Here is a 12,460-nt window from a genome sequence, read left to right as displayed (position 1 = left end):
CAAGCCATGTTGAGGCTAAATGAAAGAATGGTAGCACATACAGTAATAAAATATGAAGGAAATTGCTTAGTTTAAGGATACTGGGAATAATATCACTTTTTGATTAAGGAAGAACTTACAGCAAAAAATACATAATGCAATTTTACCTCTAAGAATTTATGAATTTCTTGCTTCAAACAAGACTTAATGGATTTCTGTGAGATAAAACATCACTAATCCCAATTAAATCTTCACAATTGCTACTGATTCTAGGCAAGCACTCTAAAATCTTACTTATATAAAAAACATTCATCTCAAAAGCCATTATTTTGTGAGAAACATCTCAAAGCTGTTTTATTTCTAGCAGAAAAATACATTACTAAACTCTCATTTTGAGTGAACTGCATCTAACATATTAGAAGAGTGGTAATGCCAGAGTGGGAAGTGCTTTGTGACAAAAAAAAAAAGGCTTCCAGTACATCTCAATTATAACCAGTCTGCCACTTTTGAATCTCTTACTTTGAATTGCTGGTAAGGAGGGCGTATGTTTAATAAATAGACATCACACAAGCATATATAATAAATGTTTAAATGCACACTTATCCCAGAGATATAGAGATCAGGGTTTTTTAGTCAGATCATTCTAAAAGTTGATTCAAGTGACTGTTAGTCAGTCACCATCTATTTTTAGGTAAGATCAAGAGGCATATTGTCCAAAATGATCATATTAATCTGCTAACAGGAATACAGAAATGGAATACCAGATCATATCATCTTTTCTTCTCATATTTTGTCTCTAGCACTGATGAATTTTATCTTAAAAATTAACAAACAATACAATAGTCTCCTTCCCCAAAAGTTTGTCAAGTCTTCACTTGGTAATGTTTGCTGTATCTCTTCTCCTCTCTCAAATACATAGCATGCGTTTTTGTACCTGTATATGAAAAGAAAAACTGCTTTGTTTCAACTGTCATTATTCTTGTAGTTTATATTCACTTCTAATTATTTTTTTTATATTTAAATCTTGCTAAATATCCAACATGGTTTTGTAATGAAAATGAGTTTCCTATGAAATATGCTGACTATACAACATATAATTTTTTTTTAATCAGCAATATTGTGGCCTGCAGGAGCAGGGCAGTGATTGTGCCCCTGTACTCAGCACTGGTGAGGCCACACCTTGAGTCCTCTGTTCAGTTTTGGACCCCTCACTACAAGAAGGACATTGAGGTGCTGGAGTGTGTCCAGAGAAGGGCAACAGAGTTGGGGAAGGGTCTGGAGGTCTGACAGAAAATCAATTTCATTTTGATTGAATTCAGGTATATTTTACTATTCTCCTTTGTTTCTTTACCAGGCTTAATTTCTACCAAATTCAGTCTCATCACTTTTTCAGGCCATTTAATATGTGGTAGTAATAGTGCTTCAAAATCCAGATTCCAGCTTATGTCTCATAATCTGTTTGGTTTTTTATCTAAGACATTTGTTGCATGTTACTGTAGACACAGTTGTGTCACAACAGATATTGTTGCCTTACTCCTCTACAACTTTTTGTATAATGAATATGCCATTTTCAATTTAAAAAAATTAAATTATACTATCAGATCACAGAACTTTCTGGCAATTCAGACAAATATTCATATAAATGTGTGTAGTATTTACTCTGAAGATTGGCAATAGGTTGGCTAAATTTAGAGTAACCTGGGGCCCTGAGCTGAGACAAATGAGAGCAAACATTTGTCCTGTATCAAGGGATAAAATATTAAGTCCAAAGAAGCTTCCTAATACCTAACTGTGTATATAACTGTCTCCTAATAATGCCTAGATTTCACTCAGTCTGAAATCTGGGGAAGAAAGCTTTGATGAATATGTATAGCTGTGATTTCTTCTTTCTTTGCTTTTTTCATATGGTAATTTACATCAAGTGAATTCAGTCACAACCTTTCCAGTCTGGCTTCTTTTTAGTCCCAGTGCTTGAGCATCTGTGTTGGATATTTTGTTAAAAGAGAGCATTAACTGTTTTTTTTGGTGAGTTTTTTTTTTTTTCTGACAATCACAAGTAATGGGAGAATTGGCATCCTGGTGAGTTCACCCAGAGGAGTAGCTTGGGATATGCAGGATCAAGGGTGCTTTCCTGGCCCACAGGTGTGCACACCAAAGTATGGCACCACTGTCAGACAGCTTTGTTTAAAATCCCTCCCAGTTTGGGAAGTAACATAATTTCTTCAGGACATTTATTTCCAGTTTGTAGCTCCACCAATAGCAGTGTTGTTTTCTACCTCTGTTGTCTGAGGGGTGACTGAAGAGGAGAGGGTATGAATCTCCCCTGCCTACAGTGACAAGAGTGAGTGCCTTTGGAAGCTTCATGGTTCAGCACCTCTCAGACAGCATTTCAGTTTCTACTCAGATTTTTGACACACCAATATGGACTCTTAAAACTCATCATTTTGCTCTCATTATCATTGAGAGAAACATAGAGCTCTATTCAGTTGCCTGAGTGTCATTTGAAATGTCCTCTGGCTGCCATTCTGCCAGTCTGGGGATGTCTGCTATTGGTTCAGATGTTTTTTTTCTGAGAGCTAGACAGAAAATAATAGGAAATGTAACTCAGTGCTTTTTTTCCTTCCCCATGGGCTTCAGCCTCCCTTTCAGCATGATGGCTGCTACATCTCTGAGAGCAAATCCTGATGCCACCCAGGCTGTGTCTGGGGCTCCTGGCAGTGACACACTCAAGACAAGTTGTCCACATTTGCTCCTCAGACCTGCTGGGTCTGCCACTCAAAACTGGATCCAGCAGTAAATAACTCTTTTCTAGGAAACAAGAAATAATATTACTGAAGCAGAGACCAGAACATAGCACTAACCTTCTTAATAGCATGATTTACCTGCTTAGGTTCAGTTTGTTCTGTCTCTTCCTTGTTTGCCCACTGTCCTCTGTATGGAATGGCATAGCATTTTCTCACACTGTTCTCACATCCTTTTGATTTTTTCTCTTATGCATCTCCCTCTGTATAAATGTTTTCAACAGTGTAATCATGCTTGGCAGTCCTCAGACAATTTAGTTCTAGTTGGAGCTCTGCATGCTTCAAGTAGCCTAGTCTGTATTCGAAGCACAATTGTCTGAAGAGAGCAGAAACAATTTCCTTCCCCTTGCTCAGTATTGACATTCACATTATTATTTTTATACTTTATGGGTGGATAGTGTCCTTAGTATCAGAGCTGCATCGTATAAAACATGGCACAAATAGAATCAGAAAGTAGATTCTCTATTCCATATAGATCTCTATACCAAATTATTTAGAGATGAAATATGTAAGAACAGGAGTTCTACTCCTTTCACTTTATGTATGGAGAATGGATAAAAAATAGAAATATCCAGATACCTACAGAACAAAAGCTTGTGGGACTATCAAAAGTGACTCACAAGGAATTTGGGAATATCTGTTTTCTGAACATGACCTAGTTCTCTGCCAAGAGAGTGATCTCATCAAACCTGTTATATATCTCTGCTCCACTTCCCTTGAGGTCAAGAAGTTGTTTTCTTTTCATTCAGTTTCTGCCTGCAGAAACTGACTATACTGCTATTCCAATCAGCTGTGAATAATACTGCATATACAAACGCATCCTCTGGAATGCTAACATTTCTCTTGTTCAGATGACTTTTATTTTTCTGAGTCAATGTACAAGTAGATACCATTTGCAGGAACTGACAGCACAGGAAAGTAATAGCATGACCATAGTAGTATGGTACTCTATCCAAAAATGTAAGTTTTGTTCAAAAATCCTAATGATAGAGTTGCTACTCTTTTGGAGCTGTACCCAGAGCTGTGATGTAATTTTCTTTAACGTGCTTACCAGTAGACCTAGCTGGTTTCAGCCTTTGCAAAGGTAGCTATGAGCCAGATAGCCAAAACCTTCTGCCTGGGAAGGTACTGGAGCAAATTCCTAAACATCTGATTATAAGCACTTGAAGGATACTACAGTAATAAAAGCAGAACAATGTGGATTTGTCAAGAGCAGTCACATCTCTCTAGTTCCATTTCTCAGTAGGGTACCAATGCCTAGTGGATAGGGTAGGAATAGAAGATATGATACATACATCTTGACTTTAGTAAAGCTTGTGGCACAGTCCCTACATTTTCATATACAAATATGGAAAATATGGTTGAAGTGGTTTTTTCAAGGATTTGCTTTCAAAAAATGGAAAGTTCTGACAAATCGTGAGGCCCTGCAAAAGTCCCTCTCCTCTAATATTCAATATAAAACTTGAATATTTTGGTGATTAAATGGGTAGCCCCATGAAGTCTGCAGATGACAATACTGAGAAGTAGAGCATGCACTTCAATGGTCAGAAGTAGAACTGAGAATGAATTTTATAAATTAGAGCATTAGTCTTGAATCAATGTATGAAATTTAATAAGACCAAACTAAAAGCTCCTCAGGTATAAAAGAAAAATTAAAATCACAAATGCGAAATGAGATAAAAAAATAATTTACTGTTCAGCTAACAACACTGCAAGCAAGGCTCAGGGGGGTGGTTGCATGAAATGAGTCAGTGTTGAGATGCTGTCACAAGAGAAACAAGTCTCATTCTAAAATGTCATTTTAGACTGTCACAAGACTTACTGATAGCTAAATATTAGCACACAAGTAATTATTAATATACTTCATAGCTATTACACTCCTTGGAACAAATGCTAGAGATTTGATGACAACATCATATTCCATTTTGAAAACCAGCATTAGAAAATCTGTGGATAATCTGGAAGGGAACCCCAATTGATGAACAAAAAAAGTAGTGTAAAAATTTGCAGTAAAAGTTGAAGAAAATGTCCATTCCAAAAAAGAGAGGACTGAGACAGGACAGTATAATCATGTTAAGAAATTTGAGACTGTTTGAACAGTAATCAACTGTTCTCAACTGGAGTGATCAAAAAGCAAGAGGAATTCAGACTAATTTATAATGAGATATTTAAATTAGACACTGTAAATGCTTTTTTGATGTCAAGGTAATTGAACACTTTATCTAATTTAATTCTTTAATTTAATTATCTCTGAAGGTTATGGCATTCCTGGAACTGGAGATTTTGAAGAACAGGTCCATTTAAAGAAGTGTACATCAGGAGTAGCTCAGAAACTGTTAGATCTTATTTCAGAGCTAGGAAAGGCAGTCAGTGACCTTCTGAGGTATCCTTCTATCTTTTGTTTCAATGGAGGATTAAAGGAGTTATGATGGATCCATGGGTGGTGTCCATGGGTGGTGACTGTACTCTGCTTGCTGTCTCTCTCTCTCTCTCTCTTCTCTTTTCTGTTTCTTTCTATCTTATTACCTCACTTTCTTTGTTAAATAAATTCCAAATTGTTGACTTCTGCATATTGTGTCCTTTGCACCTTAATTCAGGCAGAAGCATCTCTCACTGGTCTTACCTTAACAGACATATGCAGCTGTAATTTCATCACCCAACCAAAAATTTAAAAAAGATCAGACACCACCAGGAGAAATGTGCAGCACCTTTGCCAGCATCTATGATCCATCTCCCTAATGTTTTATTTTGGATCAGTTTGCAGCATTTCCAACTGCACATCCTGATTCCAAGTCTCTGATGCTTAGTCACCTGCACCTTTCAAGGACCACTGGTTCACTGATTTAAGCCAACTCCCATCTGTTCCTGCTTCACTGGTCGCTCCCTTGAGTGGTTTGCCCAAGCACAGTAGTTCAATTTATTCAGATATAAGTGTAAGGAGATATAGAAGCCACAACACATATATTTTAATCCAGTGGCTTAGTGTAAACATTTATCACGCATTCTCTCTTTCTCTAGTGAAACGTGAACTCAATTACATTTGAACTCCTGTTGAACTTCTGAAGTCTCAATTTTGAGGCAAAATTGAGACAGCTTGTACTTAGCTGGCTATGGAGGAATGAACAATACTTTGTCATTCAACCCTGACAATTTTTCTGTAGTTCAGAGCCATGTTTCTGAGTATTTTGAATAATAAATACAATGAGAGTATTTCCTGAAGCTACTCACTTAAGTAGTGGCCCAGCTATGGCAGAAATGAAAACTCTATTCAAAGTCTCTCATCTTGAAATAAAAAAAAAAAGAAAAATCCTGAAGGGGAAAAAAATTGGCAGTGAGTCAGGGATGGGAGAAGATTTACTGCTCCCATTTGTAAAAGATGCCCTCATTAAGCTGAAGCAGAGTGAGCACTGAAGACATGCCCTTTGGGAATGGGGCATTAAAGAGAGCTAACTTTGAAAAGGAAAATCAGGGTACATTCTGTTGGTATGAATAAATGTCTTTCTGATTATGGAGATTTTAACAAATACACTGTAGCATAGATGAAAGGTACTTATATGTTTGAAAGATCATTCTTAGAGATTGAGATTTATAGGCTATTGAAATCTTTCATGTTTCCTTAAAAATACATCCTTTTAGAGAAATCTACTGTGCTTCTAAACTCTTTCCTCAGAACCCCTTAGACCATCTCCGAGGTCAATGAATAGATGAAATTTTACTGATGTATCAGGAGAGTTATCCCCTAACCAATGTTACTGAATATTTTTATCCTGTGCTTCACTTTGGTCAATAAGTAGCATTCCCAGTGCTCTACAGGGCACCTCATCCCAGGATTAAGCTCCCCCAAAATGTATTTTTGCTTCTCTCATTTGATTTTTAACTTCAGGGATAAAATATACACACCTGCACATTGCAGAGACGTTCTGACACACCTTTTTGTATCTTCTCTGACAGACATCATCAGTATCGTCTCATACCTTTCAGTTAATGATTTGGTTGTTAAAAGTTTCAGAATTCCTACTTTAAGGAGGATTTGTCTTTATCTGTCTTGGCTAACACAGGCTGGGCCAGCTCAAAGTTGCTATACATCCTATTGGATAGGGGACAAATCTATAATGATGTGCAATGTGGTGTGTGATTTATATTTCCCTGCATGTATTCACAGTTGCATAAACCCTAGTTTATACAATCTATAAAAATATAAAGGGCTTATTGAGTAAGAAAGTTCACCAAATTATTTTGCTGTGCAAATACATGTTAAAAGATCTGGACAGCTCCTTTGTACTGTAAGGAATTAAATCAGAACAGAAAACAGAGTTTTTAAAACTCAGTTGTAATATTTGTTTTAAATAGGCAAGTAATCATCACGTAATTCAACACAATATTTAAACATTGTCTTAATTCAATTGAAAGTTACCTACAGACTCAATATATGAAGGCTATAAACATCTAGCAGAAGACTATTCCTCATCACAGGTGTTCATGGGTAGATGAATGCCTTTTATTTCAGCTAAAATTTCAAAATTTGATGTGATTAAGTATGAAAATAATTGTGAAATGCATTGAGTGTGAATATAGAAATTTTAAAACTATAAAAAACCATAATCACTGCAATAAAAATATGAAACACCATCTATTAAATTTTTTCTCCGATGGCTAAGATATTTCAAATGTCTTTCTATGCTTCCCAGTGAGATTCCCAGTGCTTTTCTGCTTTATTAACATTCCCAAATCACTTCCCCAAGTCAATAGGAGTAAAAATACTTAAAACAATCCTGAAGTAAATAGAAAAAGTAAGGTACATCAGGTTTTTCTGGATAAATGGTAGGACTGGTTATCCAGGGTTAGAGTACAAATTCAGGTAATCAAGGCAAGAATTGTTGGGAGTGAAATGGAAGTTTTATTCTGTTTAAATATCAGTGTCTACTCAATTTCACTAACAATAAGATACTCATTATTCCAGTTGCATTTTCCGGATGATGATTGGAAAGAAATTACATTAGGGGTAATACTTATTGATAATCTCCAGATTCCAACTGTGACAGCAGTTTAACAAAAATGCTTCAAAATCACGTATATTTGAAAACTGAGTCCTTTGCTGTTGTTTACTGCCTATCAATTGTCTTGTTGCTGAACCTTCTTCATTTGGGGTTTCAAGAGAACCCATTTTAGTAAAAACAGTAAAAAACAGAAAAAAACCTCTGCAAAATGTCTTTACAGATCTAAGGGGGAAAAAACCACAAGAAAAGAAGTTGTGGAGGCAATTTTGAGAGCTACAAATTGTCACCCTGTTTACTCTTTACTTGTCTTTTCACCTACCAATATCTGACTGTGACCTTACCCAAATACATGCTCTCCCTAACAAACGCTGCACATCTGGTGGAAGGTGTTCCTGCCCATGGCAAGGGGATTGGGATTGGAGGATCATTAAGGTCTGGTCCCTTCCTACTCAAACCATTCTGTAATTGTATTATCTCCTTGTGCGCTATGTCTATACAATGAAATATCATATTATCTGAAGGTACTAATTATAGAAAGGATACCTACTGCAGGTATAATAAACATTTGAGTCAAGATTTGGGAGAGCTTATCTTGACATTTGAGGTTACCATTGCACAGACATATAGCTGTAGGTCTTACTAAGCATCTTTCACGACAGACACCCTAAAAGAGAAACAAAGAAAGGAGGTTGTTTTCTTGAAAGCTTAAGAACTATTAAATGATCACCTTACTTTCCCAACTTGCTTTAACATGCAAAGATGTCAAGCTAGAGACTTCTCTGAAGGTGAGAATAGGTAACCGCAATTACTTGCAGGCTAAAATCAAGGAAAAGCTGTGGTGGCAGTGTCTGCTGAGAATGGATATCCCAAGCCCCCAAAGGATACTTTGGTTACTGCAGCATTATGTGAAAGGGGTCCCACCATTTTATCCTCCTTCACTTTCTCCCAAAGAAATTGAATGTGTTTTAGAGAGCGTGGTCATGTCCAGGCATACTTGCTGTGATCTGAGAACCCTGGTCACTGGTTCCTCTGGACATGGAATGAGACAAACTCAGCTATTTTCTGGATCCTGGTTGGGAACCATCATCTCCGCTGGGAGGAAACTGCGGCCATACGTACCTGGCATCCATCAAGGGAGCTGCACTACCCAGACAGAGCAGCCTGGCCCTTCATCATGGATTTCAGCCCATCAAATGAAAAGCTATAGCATTTTGGCATTGAGGTTGATGTCGTGCCTGGCACCTGGCTGTTGAGCTGCTGCCTTCAGCTGGTATCCTCAAATATTCTTAATCCAGGTTATTTAGCCTTTGCTCATTGTGTTAAACTACAGAACACAAAACTGGGATTCTTGTTTTGGCAATTGAAAACAAAACCTCTCCCTGGCATGCAACAGATAAAAAAAGAAAGGTCTGGATTCAAAAAGCATTAATAATATCAAATGCCCAATGTGATTGACTTTTAAGTTGCACAGAAATTAGATGCAGAGAATTTTCTTCAGTATTCACTAGGCATTTGATAAAATAAATCAGAGCATATCAGATTTCCTTATTCTGTATAACTGGAGTCATAACCTTAGCTAACTGGATTTTCTCTACTTTTCAAGCCTGACTGTGGAAAAAATGTGTGAAAATTGATTAGGTTAGAAAAACTGGCATTAAATAAATAATTGATAGAAATAAACTGAGTAAGAAAGGAAACAGCTTAGATACTTTCTCTGTTGGGTAGAAAAATGAGAAACATTTAATATCAATTCATAAAAGCAATTATCTTTACAAATATATAAAATTATTACTTTCAGAAGAGCACATGGTCACATTACAAACACTTCGGAAACTGTAAAATCCATCACTAAGGCAGATTCTGTTTTAGGAAATTCAGACATTCTTTTAATATGTAATTAATAGCTGGCAAAAAGTTCTTATTCCTTCACAATTGAAAATAATTTATTAAGCTGCATTTAATAATTTATCCATGAAAATTAGTGATTATATTTATTTCTACCAAACCTAAGGTTGGGGGTTTTTTGGTGAAGTGAAAAGACTGATTCAGTCTTAGGATTTTGCCTAAGTAAAATTATCATCTCATTAAAACAGAAGAGTCTGATTGCTCAAATGGGGATTAGAGCAGATATGTAGGAACAGATATACAATGACATTGTGGCATCAAGCTGCTATTGATATCAGATTAAGTGAACACTGCAAATAAATCTGGAACAGTATAGGTCACTTTAGCTAAGTTAGCAAAAAGTCTAAGTTATGCTAACAACCCAGCAGAAGTGCTAAAAAAATCAAGCAGTCAAATTTTAAAAAGCCACAAAAGCAGACGATAACTCATTCAAGTCCTGTCAGCTTCGACTCAATTAATTGGAAAATCTCCTGGACACTAACAGAAAGTGTATCCGTTCCTAACATAGGTGCTGCAGCAAAATGACATTTGGGAGCTGCTAAACAAGAAAATTGCTATTCCTGCCATTGAAATATGCATGAGACCTTGTGTATACAAAAGGTCTTGTTAACCAGTGGGAAACCAGTGCCACTGCTTAACTAAAAGTTTTATATCAACAATCTTGTTTCACAAAGGAAATGATTATGAAAAATTACAACCTTCAACATAAATTGCAATAAGAAGACAAACTGGCTGTTTGACTGGCAAGAGTATAAAAGAATTAGTGTAGTCTAAAAAAATTCTATCTCAAAATCTGCAGTTTTTATCTGTTAGACCATTAAGAATGTATGGCCTATATAAACTTGTTTTCTTATACTTTTTTCAGACAAACTTACCTTTTTTTTTCTGTTGTGAAATAGATATATTTCTTTCTAAACTTCTATTTAGAAGAGTAAAATATCAAGTTTATTTTTGCTTTTACAGAAGCATCCCAACATGGTATTCAGATCACCAGCAGTAGGTATATGCTACAGGTGTAATATTTGCTTATTTTCATAGGAGTCCAAGCTCTAGCAGCAATGAAGAGCAGGGAATTTCAGAGTGACTGCTACTGTTCCTAGGGCGGAGAGACATAGGGTTGCCTGTTGGAAACTTTAGTGTCTGTCTTGTAAGAGCAGCAAGAAAGGGTAAATTAATGCTTGCTGAAGGCAATGGGAGTTCTGTCTTCATCTTCTTGAGAGCAGTTAGGAAGTTACAATGATCTCCAGAAGAAGAGATCTGCTTTGAAACCTCTAAAACTTCCCAGTAAGGAGTGTGGCAACTGTATTTATAACTACTGGCAAGAATTTTGTTGATACCATGATAAGGTATTTCATATGGACAGTATAATTTACTAATGAAGGATGCATCTCCGTGCATGTGGAGCAACCACACCCTAATGATGGAAAGGACTGGAGAAAGTATCCAGGATCAACCACTGCAGAAAAACAGAGAATTCCTTCTGGAAATACCAGTTTCCAGACACTGGAATTACTCTGAGAAATCCCAGCACAGACATAGCCTGCTTGTACCAAGATGTGAGAGTTGGGTCAGGGTACTGGTGCTGTCTGAGTGTGGAATGTTTCTCTGAAGAAGAGGAAAGACCTGCAGCACCCCTGCACGGCTATAGTTCAGATATTCCTGCTGATGCAGGCATTCACCCACCACTGGTTCATGAATATTGTCAGAAAGGTTTCTTGGAAGTTGACTCGGGGTGCTACCCCAGTTTTACTGTTGTATCCATTGTTGCACTCTCATGGCTCCCAACTCCCTCAGGAATATTCTCGAGGGAAGTCACAAGACAATCCTGAGGAACTTAAAACTTCTAAGTGCTGTGTCAGGCACTTTGTGGTGAATTTACAACTTCTCTGTCTTGCTCATCGGTGTATTTGTGCACAAAAAAATTGCTAGGAAGGTTGGAGGTGTCATCTTTCAGCCATTTGTAAGAGATTTGTAAGACTATCTTAGTCCCAGAAAAATTTGCAGTAAAGGTCTAATATTGACACTCAGGTGGCTTAGTCCACAGGTTTGCTGCAAAATCTGAGTACTCCATTTCATGTGAAAGTCTGATACCACCTCTGTGACCATGGAGAAAAAGTACCAAGTACATTGGACAAAGTGTACAGAGAAAGGAGTTTTATTTGATAGTGTAGTGGCTTGAACCATTTCTACAAGAGGGAAAATAAGGATCCCTGACTCTCAAGAAGTCTTTCTGTATTTTATTTGCATGACTTTTAATGCCAAATGCAGATATATTTTTGACAGCAAAGACAAGAATCAAGCCTCAGCCCAGTGGTCCAGACAGTAGATATGACAGGTATGGTGTCACATTCCTAACCAGCAAAATCATATTTGAATCACATTGCTGAAGTGATAAAAACATGCATATCTGTATGCTTCAATCTGAAAATGGAGTTGAGCTTGCTTTCTAGAGGAGAGGTCTGTAAGCCAGCCTATTTCATAAAATTTATGCCTCTTTCTCATGCCAAAAGAAGATGGTATAGAAGCTGGTAGGGAGTTTAATTTTTGTGGAGTAGTAGGTAGCCCTTGAAAAGCTGTCACAGCTATAGAACTGGTGATGTCAGAAATTTATGCAGTAGTCACAACACAGAGATTAGGACAAGGATTCTCTGGGGTGTGGATGACTAGAAGGCAGAGTGGGAAAAAGAGGCTGACAAAAATAAAGATAGAGAATGGTCATAGGTTTATGGATAAGTACAGTGGAGGAAAGAAACTAGAAGGCTGAAAATAGCCATGCAG

The sequence above is a fragment of the Agelaius tricolor genome, unplaced genomic scaffold (genome assembly GCF_023055355.1).
Source record: "Agelaius tricolor isolate 1412-34295 unplaced genomic scaffold, bAgeTri1.0.p SCAF_26, whole genome shotgun sequence".
Taxonomy (NCBI): domain Eukaryota; kingdom Metazoa; phylum Chordata; class Aves; order Passeriformes; family Icteridae; genus Agelaius; species Agelaius tricolor.
Note: the sequence above shows the minus strand (reverse complement) of the source record.